The following is a 17,405-nucleotide window of genomic DNA, read 5'->3' on the forward strand; positions in this document are numbered from 1 at the left end:
GGATGAAGGCAGTAGGAAAGCAGAGAGACGGAAGGGAAGGCATCTTCATACGCTTGTCTGAAGCTCTTACACCAATGATATACATAAGTATCTCTATCTTTATCTTATTGCTTTATTCGTTTATCACTATACCCATTTGAGTCTGCCTGACTGAGATTTACAAGATGACCATAGCTTGCTTCATACCACCAATCTCCGTGGGATCGACCCTTACTCGCGTAAGGTTTATTACTTGGACGACCCAGTGCACTTGCTGGTTAGTTGTGCGAAGTTGTGTTTATGCCATGGTATTGAGCACCAAGTCTTTGGAGCCATTACTAGGAATTGTTTATGTTTTGAAAAGTATTGATCACAATTTCGTGCACCAAGTTTTTGGCGCCGTTGCCGGGGATTGTTCTTGTGTATGGACAACTGACGGTTCATCTTGTTGCTTAGATTAGGTATTATTTTTCTTCAAAGTTCTTAAGAATGAATTCTAGTGTTTCAAGGTGATGTTCTTATCATCACCAAAGCTGATTGATCATCATCAATTTAGCTCTTGAATGCAATGTCCTGCTGAAGCTTAGCCGGCCATGTCTAATTCCTGTAGACTAAAGCTTTAGACTAACATTGCATGATTCCTGGAATTCTCATTAAGAATTTTGATACCTTTATTTTCCTTTTCACTTAATTTTCGAAAAAAGCACAAAAAAAAATTACAAAATCATAAAAACCAAAAATATTTTATGTTTGAACCTAGTGTCTCATTTTAAGTTTGGTGTCAATTGCATGTTTCTGTTCTTCTTGCATTTTCGTTTTTATGCATGTGTCTTAATTAATCTTCAAGTTGCTCTTGATGATTTTCTTGTTTTGATCTTTGAATTCTATTGACTTGAGTGTTTTGTTGTTTCTCATATGCATTCTCATTTTGTTAGTGTCAGTAGTATACAAACTGCTAAGTTTGGTGTCTTGCATGCATTGTTATCTGATTTTATTTGCATTTTGATTATTCCTTATTATTAAAAATCCAAAAATATTTTTAATTTGTGTCTTTTCAAGTCAATAATACAGAGAATTGAAGGTTCAGAACATACTGCAGAAGAATTATACAGAAAAAGCTGGGCATTCAAAAATGCCCAGTGAAGAAGACAGACTGGCGTTTAAACGCCAGCCAGGGTACCTGGTTGGGCGTTTAACGCCCAAAGAGGTAGCATTTTGGGCGTTAAACGCCAGAATGTATACCATTCTGGGCGTTTAACGCCAGGATGGTGCTAGGGGGAAGATTTTGTTTTTCAAATCAATTTTTTTTCAAGTCTTCAAAGTTTTTCAAAATCAAACCTTTTTCAAATCATATCTTTTCAATCAATTGTTTTCAAAATCAATTTCTTTCCTTTTTCAAAGATACTTACTAACAATTAATGGTTTGATTGAACATTTTTTGCCTTTTCTGTTAAGGAAGGTTTTATGTTTGAATCATATCTTTTCTTGTTAGGCAAGTCATTAATTTTTAAAATCATATCCTTTCAAATTGTTTTCAATTCATATCTTTTAAAATTGTTTTCAAATCATATCTTTTCAATTACATCTTTTTAAAACTAATCATATCTTCTTAACCACATCTTTTTCAAAATAGTTTTCAATCAAATCTTTTTAATTTCTAATTTCAAAATCTTTTTCAAAAATCACTTGATTTCTTTTCCACTTTGAATTTTCAAAAATTATCAAACAGTTTTTCAAAATGTTTTCAAACTTTTTAATTTAATTTTCGAAAATTACTTCCCTTCTTCTCACATCCTTCTGTTTATGGACTAACATTATTCCTTAATGCAAAATTCGAACTCCATCTTCTTTGATAAGTTCGAATTTTCTACCTCTGTCTTCCACATTTCTTTTCCTCTGACACCTCAAGGAATTTCTATACTGTGACATAGAGGATTCCATATTTTCTTGTTCTCTTCTCCTTCATATGAGCAGGAACAAAGACAAAGGCATTCTTGTTGAAGCTGAAGCTGAACCTGAAAGGACCTAACCGAATTCTTCAAAGAAGAAGAAGACATGGCAGCCGAAAACAACAATAATGCAAACAATGCAAGGAAGGTGCTGGGTGACTTTACTGCACCTACTCCCAACTTCTATGGGAGAAGCATCTCTATCCCTGCCATTGGAGCAAACAACTTTGAGCTTAAGCCTCAATTAGTTTCTCTAATGCAACAGAATTGCAAGTTCCATGGACTTCCATTGGAAGATCCTCATCAGTTCTTAGCTGAATTCTTGCAAATCTGTGACACAGTCAAGACTAATGGGGTTGACCCTGAGGTCTACAGACTGATGCTATTCCCTTTTACTGTAAGAGACAGAGCTAGAATATGGTTGGACTCTCAACCTAAAGAAAGCCTGGACTCTTGGGAAAAGCTAGTCAATGCCTTCTTGGCAAAGTTCTTTCCACCTCAAAAATTGAGTAAGCTTAGAGTGGAAGTCCAAACCTTCAGACAGAAGGATGGAGAATACCTCTATGAAGCTTGGGAAAGATACAAACAATTGATCAGAAAATTTCCTTCTGACATGCTTTCTGAATGGAGCATCATAGGTATTTTCTATGATGGTCTCTCTAAACTATCCAAGATGTCTTTGGATAGCTCTACTGGAGGATCTCTTCATCTGAAGAAGACGCCTACAGAGGCTCAAGAGCTAATTGAAATGGTTGCAAATAACCAATTCATGTACACTTCTGAAAGGAATCCTGTGAACAATGGGACTGGTTAGAAGAAAGGAGTTCTTGAGATTGACACTCTGAACGCCATTTTGGCTCAGAATAAAATATTGACTCAACAAGTCAATTTGATTTCTCAAAGTCTGTCTGGAATGCAGAATGCACCAAGCAGTACTAAGGATGCTTCATCTAAGGAAGAAGCCTATGATCCTGAGAACCCTTCAATGGAAGAGGTGAATTACCTAGGAGAACCCTATGGAAACACCTATAATTCTTCATGGAGAAATCACCCAAATTTCTCATGGAAGAATCAAGAGAGACCTCAACAAGGTTTCAACAATAATAGTGGAAGAAACAGGTTTAGCAATGGCAAGCCTTTTCCATCATCTTCTCAGCAACAGACAGAGAATTCTAAGCAGAACCCCTCTGACTTAGCAACCATGATCTCTGATCTAATCAAAACCACTCAAAGTTTCATGACTGAAACAAGGTCTTCCATTAGGAATTCGGAAGCACAAGTGGGACAGCTGAGCAAGAAAGTTACTGAACTCCCTCCTAGTACTCTCCCAAGTAATACAGAAGAAAATCTAAAAGGAGAGTGCAAAGCCATAACCATGGCCGAATCTAGAGAGGGAAGAGAGGAAGTGGACGCCACTGAGGAAGGCCTCAATGGGCGTGCACTAGCCTCCAATGAGTTCCCCAATGAGGAACCATGGGAATCTGAGGCTCAAAATGAGACCATAGAGATTCCATTGGACTTACTTCTGCCTTTCATGAGCTCTGATGAGTATTCCTCCTCTGAAGAGGATGAGTATGTCACTGAAGAGCAAGTTGCTAAATATCTTGGAGCAATCATGAAGCTAAATGACAAGTTATTTGGAAATGATACTTGGGAAGATGAATCTCCCTTGCTCACCAAAGAACTGGATGACTTGTCTAGGCAGAAATTACCTCAAAAGAGACAAGATCCTGGGAAGTTTTCCCTACCTTGTACCATAGGCACCATGACCTTCAAGAAGGCTCTGTGTGACTTAGGGTCAAGTGTAAACCTCATGCCTCTCTCTGTAATGGAGAAGCTAGGGATCTTTGAGGTACAAGCTGCAAGAATCTCACTAGAGATGGCAGACAACTCAAGAAAACAAGCTCATGGACTTGTAGAGAATGTTTTGGTAAAAGTTGAAGACCATTACATCCCTACTGATTTCATAGTCCTAGAGACTGGGAGGTGCATGGATGAATCCATCATCCTTGGTAGACCCTTCCTAGCCACAGCAAAGGCTGTGATTGATGTTGATGGAGGTGAACTGATCATTCAAGTGAATGAAAAATCCTATGTGTTTAAGGCTCAAGGATATCCCTCTGTCACCATGGAGAAGAAGCATGAAGAGCTTCTCTCAAATCAGAGACAAACAGAGCCCCCACAGTCAAACTCTAAGTTTGGTGTTGGGAGGCCACAACCAAACTCTAAGTTTGGTGTTGAACCCCCACATTCAAACTCTAAGTTTGGTGTTGGGAGGTTCCAACATTGCTCTGAGTATCTGTGAGGCTCATTGAGAGCCCTCTGTCAAGCTACTGACATTAAAGAAGCGCTTGTTGGGAGGCAACCCAATGTTATATTTTATCTATTTCTCTTTTGTTATTTTATGTTTTTTGTAGGTTGATGATCATGAGAAGTCACAAAATTAATTGAAAAAGCAAAAACAGAATGAAAAACAGGAAGAAAAACAGCACACCCTGGAGGAAGATGCTGCTGGCGTTCAAACGCCAGTAAGCCTAGCAGTTGGGCGTTTAACGCCCAGTCTGGCACCATTCTGGGCATTTAACGCCAGAAAGGGGCACCAGACTGGCGTTAAACGCCAAAAAAGGGCAAGAACCTGGCGTTAAACGCCAGGAATGGGCACCAGCCCGGCGTTTAACGCCAGAATTGGCACAAAACGTGATTTTGATTGCCATTTGGTGCAGGGATGACTTTTCCTTGACACCTCAGGATCTGTGGACCCCACAGGATCCCCACCAACCCCACCACCCTCTCTCTTCTTCACCCATTCACCTATCAAATCCCACTATCATCCTCACTCCTTCATTTTCACACACCCCAAACAGCACTTCTTCCCCTAATGGCCGAAACACAAAGCCATTCCCTTCTTCCTCAATTCTTCTTCTTCTACTCTCTTCTTTCTTCTTTTGCTCGAGGACGAGCAAACCTTTTAAGTTTGGTGTGGTAAAAGCATTGCTTTTTGTTTTTCCATAACCATTTATGGCATCCAAAGCCGGTTCAACTGAGAAGGCATGACCTCAAGCCCATCACTAAGAAAAGGATGGAGCAAACAAGAGACCCCTCTCATCAAGAGATCCCTGAGATACCTCAAGGGATGCACTTTCCTCCACAAGACTATTGGGAGCAACTGAACACCTCCCTAGGAGAATTAAGTTCCAACATGGGACAACTAAGGGTGGAGCACCAAGAACACTCCATTATCCTCCATGAAATTAGAGAAGATCAAAGGATCATGAGAGAGGAACAACAAAGATAAGGAAGAGACATTGAGGAGCTCAAGCACTCCATAGGATCTTCAAGAAGAAGAAAGAGCTGCCATCACTAAGGTGGACCCGTTCTTTAATCTCCTTGTTCTTTATTCTTCTGTTTTTCGAATTTTAGTGCTTCATGTTTATCCATGTTTGTGTCTTATGATCATTAGTGCCTTAGTGTCTATGCCTTAAAGCTATGAATATGAATCCATCACCTTTCTTAAATGAAAACTGTTTTTATCACAAAAGAACAAGAAGTACAAGATTTCAAATTCATCTTTAAAACTAGCTTAATTAGTTTGATGTGGTGACAATACTTGTTGTTTTCTGAATGTATGCTTAAACAGTGCATATGTCTTTTGAATTTGTGGTTCATGAATGTTAAAATTGTTGGCTCTTGAAAGAATGATGAAAAAGGAGACATGTTACTGAGGATCTGAAAAATCATAAAAATGATTCTTGAAGCAAGAAAAAGCAGTGAATACAAAAAAAAAAAAGAGAAAAAGAAGGAGAAAAACGAAAAAAAAGGGAGAAAGAGAAAAAGAAAGAAAAAGAAAGAAATAAAGTTGTGATCCAAGGCAATAAGAGTGTGCTTAAGAACCCTGGACACCTCTAATTGGGGACTCTAGCAAAGCTGAGTCACAATCTAAAAAGGTTCACCCAATTATGTGTCTGTGGCATGCATGTATCCGGTGGTAATACTGGAAGACAGAGTGCTTTGGGCCACGGCCAAGACTCATAAAGTAGCTGTGTTCAAGAATCATCATACTTAACTAGGAGAATCAATAACACTATCTGGATTCTGAGTTCCTAAAGAAGCCAATCATTCTGAACCTCAGAGGATAAAGTGAGATGCCAAAACTATTTGGAGGCAAAAAGCTACTAGTCCCGCTCATCTAATTTGGAGCTTAGTTTCATTGATAATTTGGAGTCTATAGTATATTCTCTTCTTTTATCTTATTTGATTTTCAGTTGCTTGGGGACAAGCAACAATTTAAGTTTGGTGTTGTGATGAGCGGATAATTTATACGCTTTTTGGCATTATTTTTAGTATGTTTTTGGTAGTTTTAGTTTAGTTTTTATTATATTTTTATTAGTTTTTAGTTAAAATTCACTTTTCTGGACTTTACTATGAGTTTGTGTGTTTTTCTGTGATTTCAGGTATTTTCTGGCTGAAATTGAGGGATCTGAGCAAAAATCTGATCCAGAGACTCAAAAGGACTGCAGATGCTGTTGGATTCTGACCTCCCTGCACTCGAAGTGGATTTTCTGGAGCTACAGAAGCCCAATTGGCGCGCTCTCAACGGCGTTGGAAAGTAGACATCCTGGGCTTTCCAGCAATATATGATAGTCCATACTTTGCCCAAGATTTGATGGCCCAAACCGGCGTTCAAAGTCACCTCAAGAAATTCCAGCGTTAAACGCTGGAACTGGCACCTAAATGGGAGTTAAACGCCCAAACTGGCATAAAAGCTGGCGTTTAACTCCAAGGAGAGTCTCTACACGAAAATGCTTCATTTGCTCAGCCCAAGCACACACCAAGTGGGCCCGGAAGTGGATTTTTATGTCATTTACTCATCTCTGTACACCCTAGGCTACTAGTTTTCTATAAGTAGGACCTTTTACTATTGTATTTACATCTATCTTTTTATCATGCTTTGATGATTGAACCCTCTTTGGGAGGCTGGCCATTCGGCCATGCCTAGACCTTGTTCTTATGTATTTTCAATGGTGGAGTTTCTACACACCATAGATTAAGGTGTGGAGCTCTGCTGTACCTCGAGTATTAATGCAATTACTATTGTTCTTCTATTCAATTCCGCTTGTTCTTTATCCAAGATATCACTTGTTCTTCAACTTGATGAATGTGATGATCCGTGACACTCATCACCATTCTCACCTATGAATAAGGTGACTAACAACCATTCTTGTTCTACAAGCATTCGAGGCTTAGTGAATATCTCTTGGATTTCTGATTGCACGATGCATGGTTGATCGCCTGACAACCGAGTGCTCGCCTGACAAACGAGCCAGCCATTCCGTGAGATCAGAGTCTTCGTGGTATAGGCGAGAACTGATGGCGGCATTCAAGAGAATCCTGAAGGTCTAACCTTGTCTGTGGTATTCTGAGTAAGGATTCAATGATTGAATGACTGTGACGTGCTTCAAACTCCTAGCAGGCTAGGGCGTTAGTGACAGACGCAAAAGAATCAATGGATTCTATTCCGGCCTGAACGAGAACCGACAGATGATTAGCCTATGCTGTGACAGAGCATCAGGGACGTATTTTCACTGAGAGGATGGGAGGTAGCCATTGACAACGGTGAAACCCTACACGAGCTTGCCATGGAAAGGAGTAAGAAGGATTGGATGAAGGCAGTAGGAAAGCAGAGAGACGGAAGGGAAGGCATCTTCATACGCTTGTCTGAAGCTCTTACACCAATGATATACATAAGTATCTCTATCTTTATCTTATTGCTTTATTCTTTTATCACTATACCCATTTGAGTCTGCCTGACTGAGATTTACAAGATGACCATAGCTTGCTTCATACCACCAATCTCCGTGGGATCGACCCTTACTCGCGTAAGGTTTATTACTTGGACGACCCAGTGCACTTGCTGGTTAGTTGTGCGAAGTTGTGTTTATGCCATGGTATTGAGCACCAAGTCTTTGGAGCCATTACTAGGAATTGTTTATGTTTTGAAAAGTATTGATCACAATTTCGTGCACCAGCCACGACCAAGACTCATAAAAGTAGCTATGTTCAAGAATCAACATACTTAACTAGGAGAATTAATAACACTATCTGAACTCTGAGTTCCTATGGATGCCAATCATTCTAAACTGCAAAGGATAAAGTGAGATGCCAAAACTGTTCAGAAGCAAAAAGCTACAAGTCCCGCTCATCTAATTAGAACTAATATTCAATGATATTTTGAGATTTATAGTATATTTTCTTCTTTTTATCCTATTTGATTTTCAGTTGCTTGGGGACAAGCAACAATTTAAGTTTGGTGTTGTGGTGAGTGGATAATTTATTCGCTTTTTGGCATTGTTTTTAGGTAGTTTTTAATAAGATGTAGCTACTTTTACGGATGTTTTTATTAGTTTTTATGCAAAATTCACATTTCTGGACTTTACTATGAGTTTGTGTGTTTTTCTGTGATTTCAGGTATTTTCTGGCTGAAATTGAGGGACCTGAGCAAAAATCTGATAGGAGGCTGACAAAGGACTACTGATGCTGTTGGATTCTGTGCACGCAAATTTGAGGGCTGATGCCTACTATATCCGCCAAACTCCACCCAATTACTTTCTTGTGTCTTCTTAGTACACTAAGCAGTTGCCCCTCTTATTGGGAAGTGAGATCCCTTGCAATGATAACTGGAAGCTTCTGATTATCCTCAAGGTAAGCATACTTGAGGTGGGGTGGAAGGGGCTTTAACTCTAATTTCTGCTCATGGCTAGGCACTTGGTCTGCTGGAGTTAGTGATGATGGTGGGATGTCTACATTGTGTTCAGATAGTTTTCCCACACTTGGACCTTGCTCCATGTGCCTCTCTTCCACTTCTTCCTGGTGAACTGCACCTATAGTCTCATCAATGATATCACACTGGAAGATGGAATGATCTTCTGGAGGGTGCTTCATAGCTTCATACAGATTGAAGTTCATTGCTCGGCCCTCTATCTCAAAGGAATAAGTTCCTAAGAATGCATCCAGCTTGAACTTTGAGGTCTTCAGGAATGGTCTTTCGAGAAAGATGGATAATGGTCTTCCTGAGTCATTTTGGGGCATCTCCAAGATGTAGAAGTCAATGGGGAATGTGAGCTCCTTAATGCTCACCAGCACGTCCTCAGCAATTCCAACCACTGTAATAATGCTTTTATCTGCTAAGACAAAACGAGCTGCCGACCTTTTTAAGGGAGGGAGCCTCAAAGCATCATATATAGAAACAGGCATAATACTCACGCATGCTCCTAAGTCACACATGCAGTCAGAAAATATTACACCCCCAATGGTACAGTTAACCATGCATGGACCTAGATCACTACATTTTTCAGGTATATCCCCCATTAAAGCAGATATTGAACTACCTAAAGGAATAGTTTCTAATTCGTTAATTTTATCCTTATGCATGCATAAATCTTTCAAAAACTTCACATATTTAGGTACTTGCTGAATAACATCAAAAAGGAGAACAGTTACCTCAACCTTTTTGAAGATTTCTACCATTTTTGGGGTCAAGTTCCATCTGCTTTCTAGGCTTCCATGCAAGGTGTGGAAATGGGATAGGGATGGCATCTCTGGGAGCTTGAGCTTCTTTTGTTGTGCCATTCTCTGGTTGAGTTGCTTCTTCTTCAACCATGTCTTGTACTTCATCTTCCTCTGCAACTTCCTCCACTTCAACCATGTTCTCAACTGAGGCGTGTTCTTGTGGTTTTGGCCCCTCATAATTCCTCTCTTGCAGTGTGGTTTCGGACCTCAAGGTGATGGAATTGATGCCTCCCTTGGGGTTGGGTAAAGGTTGAGAAGGAATTCCACTGGAGCTTGAAGGCTGGTTGTTGGAGTTGTTTAGTGATCCAATCTGTGAGATAAGAGCTTGTAAAGTAGAATTCAGACCGTTTAAGGTAGAAGTAAGGTTGTTCTCCATGGTCTTCTGTCTTTGATCAATAGAGTGTAGTAACTCGTCATTGGAAGAGAAAGGGGGGTAAGTAATCTGAGGGGTCTGCTGTTGGTTGTTCTGAGGCACTTGGGATTGCCTTCGGTGAGGTGCTCTGTAAGGCTGGTTTTGGTTCTGTTATCTGTTGTTATTGTTATTCCACCTCTGATTTTCATTGTTGTCTCTACCTCCTCTGTTGTAGTTATCCCTCCATCCCTGGTTGGGATTATCTCTTCAACCCTGGTTGGAGTTGTCCTACCAACTTTCATTGTAGTTCCCCCTTGGTTGTAGTTGCCGCCTTGTTGATAATATCCTTGATTCGGGCGATCATAGAAATTGTGAGTAGCTGCCAAGGTATTGTCCTCATGTTGGAGCTGTGGACACTCATCAGTGTAATGACTATAATCAGCACATAATCTACATACTCTCTAAGGAACCAGTTGATGACTCTGTTGTGATCGGGGAGGCTGAGGTTGTTGTTGATTCAGGTGTATCTGCTTCAGTAATTTGGTCATCTCACATAGACTCTGTGTGAGAGCGATAGTCTAACTACTAGAGGAGACCTCTGCCACAGCCTTGGGATGGTTCGTTCTGTGCTTGTAATTCCAGGCAGACTCAGCCAGGTCGGCGATCAGTTGCCACACTTCTTCTATGTTCTTGTACTTTTTCAAAGAACCATTGCTCGCACCATCTAATGTAGTCTTGTCCTGAGGCTTCATGCCCTGTGTGAAGTAGCTGATCAATACCAACTTGTCAATCATGTGGTGGGGGCATGCGTCTAGGAGATTATTGAAATGCTCCCAATACTCATAAAGAGTCTCAGATTTGCCTTTGAATAATCATTGAAATTTCTTTCCTCAGTCTATCAGTAACTTCGGATGGAAAGTATTTTTCTAGGAATTCTCTTCGAAACGTGTCCCATTTAGTAACAACTGCTTCAGGTTGAGTGTAGTACCACTCCCTCGCCTTCCCCTCAAGAGAAAACAGGAAGGCAGCCAGCAGAATAGAAGTCTCAGTTGTACCATTATGCCTGATAGTAGAACAGGCTATCTGAAAGTCCATGAGGTGCTTAAGAGGCTCTTGAGTAGGTAAGCCATGAAACTTTGGCAGTATATTGATTAGTGCAGTCTTCAGTTCAATATCTGCACGCAGATTTGGATGACGCGCTTGGAAAGGTGATAGTGTAAAGTTCGGAGCTCCTGCTTCTTGGAGAGTAATCCTCCTGGGAGCTGCCATGTTCTCTACTCATAAATCAACCAAATCAGAAGAAAGGGAGCTTGTTTCTTCCTTAAATGACGTTTCAGATTCATACTTAGAAAGGACTAACCGACGCCGAGCTTGCCTTATACGTGAAATAGTTCTTTCAATTTCAGGATCAAATACGGGTAAGCTCGGATCAGGTAGTGAACGCGTCATTCAATGAAAGAAACATACAGCTCATGGTAGTAAAATAGAAGAAAGGAAAATGCGATGAAATAAATTCCAACCAATAAATTAGCACAATGTTGCAACTCCCCGGCAATGGCGCCAAAAATTGACGTGGTGAAAAATCACCGATTAAGAGTTTATAGAGGAAAACAGCGTTGCAAGTATAGCTCTTAACCAATAAAGATTTCGCATATCAATTTAAAAGAGTTGTCACAAAATTTAGAAATAAAATACTGGGAGTATGAATCCCAGGTCGTCTCCCAACGAGTTGCAGAGAGAGTGCTATTTATTGATCAGAGGTTTTCCAAGAAATTTTTGAGTTGAGAAGAACGGAGAGATAAGTGGTTGAGAATTTATATAATTAAATAAAAAGCCTTGACCGGGGGTAGATTAATTGGAAGTTCTATCCTTGTTGGAATTTCTCAAGTGTAGCTTCAAGAGGTTGTTATTTTCATTTAGTTAACCCTTACTAAATAAAGGAAAGTCAAGTGATTGAGCTAACTCTTATTTCCAAGTCCTAATCCTCTCCCTCGGGAAGAATTAGCGTTAGTAAATATAGAATTAGTCAATAACTTCCAAATTAACTAATCGCTTGGGCATTCCAACTCAATGGTCTCCTTTTAATCAACCCCCAAGTCAAGTGGGAGTTCTACTCCATTGACATGAATATAACTTTCATAGAATTAAGATAGGAATAAAAGCGAGACATGATAAACAATAACTAAAAATTAATTAAAAGTAAAAATAGTACTTGCATTAATAAATCCTAAAAACAATCCAATTGTAACTCTGAATAAGGATTAAGGATATGGAAGAGTAAGGGACAAAGAAAACAAACTGGAATAAATGAAACTTCAACGGAGGTAGCAACTCTTCTCAATATCCCAATCAATAGCAAAAGCAATAATGTTCTAAGAACTACGAATGTGAAGAAAACCGAGAGGAAAAAGTGGAAATCTCTCTCTAGATTCCCAACTAAACTAAAACTATGCAGAATGAGAATGTCCTTTGAGTCTCTGCTGTTCCAAAAACTGGGTCTAGAATTAGCCCAAAATTGCCCCCAGCAATTTCTGCGATTTCTGCAGGTTGTGCATATCACGCGTGCGTGCCAGGTGCGCGTGCGCGTCAATGTGTGAAGGTGCTAATGTGCACGTGCGCGCCAGATGCGCGCACGCGCCGCTCCTCGCTGGTCAGCTTCTTTGTTTCCTTGCGTTTCTTCCATTTTCGCAGGCTTCCTTTTTATCCTCTAAGCCATTCCTGCCTTATAAAGCCTGAAAACACTTAACGCACAGATCACGACATCGAATGGTATAAAGGAAAATAAAAAAATATATAATTTAAATGTCTAGGAAGTAAGTTTTCAACCATAGAATAAAACTGGGAAGGAATTGTAAAGTCATGCAAATCATATGAATAAGTGAGTAAAGAGTTGATAAAAACCACCTAAATTAGCACAAGATAAACCATGAAATAGTGGTTTATCAGTTACCTATCCTAACCATTGACCACAAACACATGATGATTACGAAGAGTCAATCCTACTTAGTCAACCCTAATATCGAGGATAAGTCAAATAGGCATAATTAATCTCAATCCATAAGTCCTAATAGTCAACACACTAATTAACTTAGTGAAAGACTAGCGTCAATGGAAACCAAATTAATTAACTACCCTAATATATCAATCAAGAATGGACATCAATGACTCAAGGTCACCAAAATCCTCATTTCCAAGACAAGAGTGAGGAAAAACTAAGCAAAAACTAAGCCAAGCATTTTATCGAACACTTTGTGTGCATGAAAAGAAAATCACATTAAATTGCAATAATAATAAATTCTAAAGCTACCAAAAGCAAGAAAATAATAATAACAACTCAATTAAATAACAATAAACAAAGAGGCATTAAATTACATTAATAGAAATTCAAATTAACAAGAGTTCATTACAATAAAATAACCAAATAAAAGAAATAACAAGTAAAACTAAAAGAAGTAAGAAGTTAGAAGAAGAAATAGTAAAGAAACTAAATCAACACAAGAATTAAAGCATCAATCTAAGAGAAAATTTACAAAACCTAACCTAATTCTAAAGAGAAGGGGGAGCTTCTCTCTCTAGAAAATAACCTACAACATGACAAAATCTAAACATAATTGCTCTCCCTTTGCATCCTCTTGAATTAGGGTTGAAATAGCTTTAGAAATGAGTTGGATTGGGTTCTGAAGGCCCAAAATTCGCTACCAGTGAATTGCATTAATGAGGTCACGTGCTGTGACGTGTGCATATGCACAGAGGTGTGCGTACCACACTTTCTGATTTTCCACTTGTGCGTACGCACAAAGGGTTGTGCATACACACAGTTGTTGAAAAGCTCCAAACTCCATTTCTTCATGAATTCTCCACTTTTGCATACTTTTTTTTCTTCATTCCTTCAATCCAATATTTGCCTTACAAGCCTGAAATCACTCAACAAACACATCAAGGCATCAAATGGAGTTAAAGTGAATAAAATTTAGCAAGTAAGGGCCTAAAAAGCATGTTTTCGCTTTTGAGCACAATTTATGGAGAATTTACAAAACCAAGCTACTTCATTGAATAAGTGTAGGAAAAGTTGATTAAATCCACCCAATTAGAGCAACTAAATACCATGAAATGTGGATTTATCATCCAGTCTGAAATCATGTTAGGAGGGCACATTCTAATCAGTTGCTTGTACCTCTCGCATGCCTCATAGAGGGATTCACCCTCTCTTTGTCTGAAGGTCTGAACTTCCACCCTAAGCTTGCTCAGCTTCTGAGGTGGAAAGAACTTAGTCAGAAATGCATTGACCACCTTCTCCAAAGAGTCTAGGCTTTCCTTAGGCTGAGAATCCAGCCATAATCTCGCTCTTTCCCTTACAGCAAAGGGGAAAAGCATAGGCTTGAAAATTTCTGGATTCACTCCATTAGTCTTGACAGTATCACATATCTGTAAGAAGTCAGAGATCAATCTATTGGGATCTTCCTGTGAAAGACCTTGAAATTGGCAGTTCTGTTGAACTAGAGTGACCATTTGAGGCTTCAGCTCAAAGTTATTTGCACTAATGGCAGGTATAGAGATGCTCCGTCCATAGAAGTCAGAAGTGGTTGTAGTAAAGTCACCTAGGACCTTCTTTGCGTCTCCTCTGTCATTAGGGTTGGCTGGCATGTCTGTATTCTCTGCTTCTTGTTCAAAAAGCTCTGTGAGGTTTCCTTCGGAGTGTTGTTCTCTAGCTTGTTGTATCCGTCTCCTTAAAGTCCTTTCAGGTTCAGGATTAGGATCAAAGATAGGTTCTTTATCCCTGTTCCTGCTCATGAACAAAAAGAAATAATGCAAGAAGAGAAGAAGAAAGGATTCTCTATGTCAGAGTATAGAGATCCTTTGTTAGAGAAATAGGTCAAGAAGAAAAGAAAAGAAGATGTCCTTTAATAAAGATAGTTTTTCAAAATTAATAAAGAGATAAGAGGAGTGATAAACCACAATTTTATGATAAATCTTCTACTTAAATTGAATGATTTTATCAACTCTTCACCTACTTATTCATATGAATTTACATGGTTTTGCAATTCCTTCCTTATGATATGACATATGAGAAAACATGTTTCTTATGCCTTAAAATAATAAAATTTAATTATCCTTTATTACCATTCAATGCCGTGATTTGTGTGTTGAGTACTTTCAGGTTTTATAGGGCAGGAATGACTTAAAGGATGGAAAGGAAACATACAAAAGTGGAAGGAAAGCGCAAAATTGGAGTTTTGGAGAAACTGGCAGCGACGCGTCCGCATGGATGACGCGAACGCGTGCTTAGCGCAAAAGAGAATCGACGCGAGCGCCTGGATGACGCGAGCGCGTGACTTGCGAAACACAATTGACGCGGACGCGTGACTGACACGACCGCGTGGAAGAGCAACACTCCAAATGACGCGACCGCGTGACCCACGCAGACGCGTGATGTGCGCAATCTGCAGAATTTGCAGAAGTCGGCCCCAGCGACTTCTGGGCCCTTTTTGGCCCAGATCCAAGCCCAGAGAACACAGATTAAAGAGTTATAAATGGAGGAATCCATCCATTGAGGAGAGAGACATCATATACTTCATACAACATACATTCTTAGATAGTTTTAGATGTAGTTTTTAGAGAGAGAGGTTCTCTCCTTTCTCTTAGGATTAGGAATATTTCTTCTTCATCTCAGGTTCAATGTTCTTCTTATTTGTTTTCTCTTTTATTTGTTTATGGACTATTCATGTTATGATTTTCTTAATTAATATAATTTGAGGTATTTCAAACTCATGATTGTTTTTTTCCTTATTTATAATTTAGATTATTTACTATTGGCTTTGGTTGATTAATTGGTGACTCTTGAGTTGTCAAACTCATCGTGATTGATAATTATTATTTTTGATGATTAATTTAGATTCCTATAACTTTAGTCTTTCCTTAAGGAGTTGACTAGGACTTTAGGTGTTAAATTAATTTGTCCACTTAACTGACCTTCATAGTTAGAGGTTAACTTAGTGGGATCAAAAGTATAATTCTCATTACCATTGATAAGGATAACTAGGACAGGACTTCCAGTTTTCATACCTTGCCAAGAGATTTCTTTATTATTAATTTATTAATTTCTGCAATTTATTTCTCTTGCTCAAAACCATTTTTAAAACCCAAAATAGTATTTTCCATAACCAATAATAAAACACACCTCCCTGCAATTCCTTGAGAAGATGACCCGAGGTTTGAATACTTCGGTTTATCAATTTTGTTGGGTTTGTTACTTGTGACAACCAAACGTTTGTAAGGAAGGTTGATTGCTTGGTTTAGAAACTATACTTGCAACGAGAATTTATTATAACTTCTAAACCATCAATCTTCAGTTCTTCAAAATGGCGCCGTTGCCGGGGAATTGCAAACGTGTGCCTTATTATTGGTTATTGTAAATATTTTTCTTTTACTTGTTTATTTGTTTTTGTTTTCCCTTCTTATTTCTGATAGCTACTATGAATTCTCACCCCTCTCTATTTGAGTTTGGTTCTAATTTTGTTGAAAGGAATGGAAGCTATCATAGTACTATGCATCACGGTCAAAGCAATCGAAGATGGATGGAGCCAAGAGGATCTGATCACCCCCTTTAGGCAATAAAACCTTCCAAGATATCATGGACAGAGACCATTCTACAATGCATACCAAACTGATAGATATGATGGACCCACTTGTAGCTACCAACAAGCCCCATCCTATGCTCAGAGACCATCCTCTCAACATAGCTTCAAACCACCATACTCACAAGCTCCTTTTTACCATTCGCCACCGTATGATCCTTATCCGCCCCAACACCAATCCAATTACTCCCAACAACCACCACTCCCCTATGCACCATGTCCATATCCATCAAACCAAGAATCACAGGTTCGCTTTGATGAATTCGTAGACCAATTTCATGCAACCCTTCATCAACTGGAGCAAGCTATAAATCAATTGTCTTCCAAACGTTCAGACACTCAACAAACCCCCATAGCTTCATATGGAGAATCTAATGAAGAACGTAGCATGAAGGGGAAACTAGAAACTCCAGTGGACAGTATAGAGTATAACTTCGTACTAGAACAAGTAGAGGAAGCTGACATTATAGAAAAAGAAGAGTTGGTTGAAGATATAGGAGATGCCGAACCTCCGCCAGAATCCAGAGTTGTGGAGAAATTCGTCGAAGACATTACAATTGATACTAAGGAGGATAGTGCGCAACCCCCAAAGTAGGCATCTTATGAGGAATTAGACGGAATAACCCAAGACGCATGTTTCCTTGATGATGATGATCACAAGTCAAGTTCTCTTAGTAATGAACTTGCATCCGCAAGTGAATTCTTTGAGATGGGAGAATCTTCCCCAAGTGAATACGAAGATGATGCAGAGGTAGACTTTTCTCAACCTCCCAATTATGACTCAAGTAATGAGGAAGATATCAGTGACTTTGATCAAGACATGGTTGAAATGGAAGAAATTTGCAAGGAAGTAGAGGAATTCACTGAAGACCAGAAGGGAGTAGATCTCGCAGAACCACTAGAAACACTTATCCCACAGCCACT

General features: G+C 39.2%; 1 non-coding gene across 1 annotated transcript; it reads right to left on the reverse strand.

Annotated features, from left to right (window-relative positions):
• Positions 1-2,439: 2,439 nt before the first annotated feature.
• Positions 2,440-2,547, reverse strand: LOC130977977 (small nucleolar RNA R71). The gene has a single exon (XR_009085643.1). It is a non-coding gene; the product is annotated as a small nucleolar RNA R71 (small nucleolar RNA).
• Between the last annotated feature and the right edge of the window lie 14,858 nt (positions 2,548-17,405).

This window comes from Arachis stenosperma, chromosome 4 (assembly GCF_014773155.1).
Source record: "Arachis stenosperma cultivar V10309 chromosome 4, arast.V10309.gnm1.PFL2, whole genome shotgun sequence".
Lineage (NCBI taxonomy): Eukaryota > Viridiplantae > Streptophyta > Magnoliopsida > Fabales > Fabaceae > Arachis > Arachis stenosperma.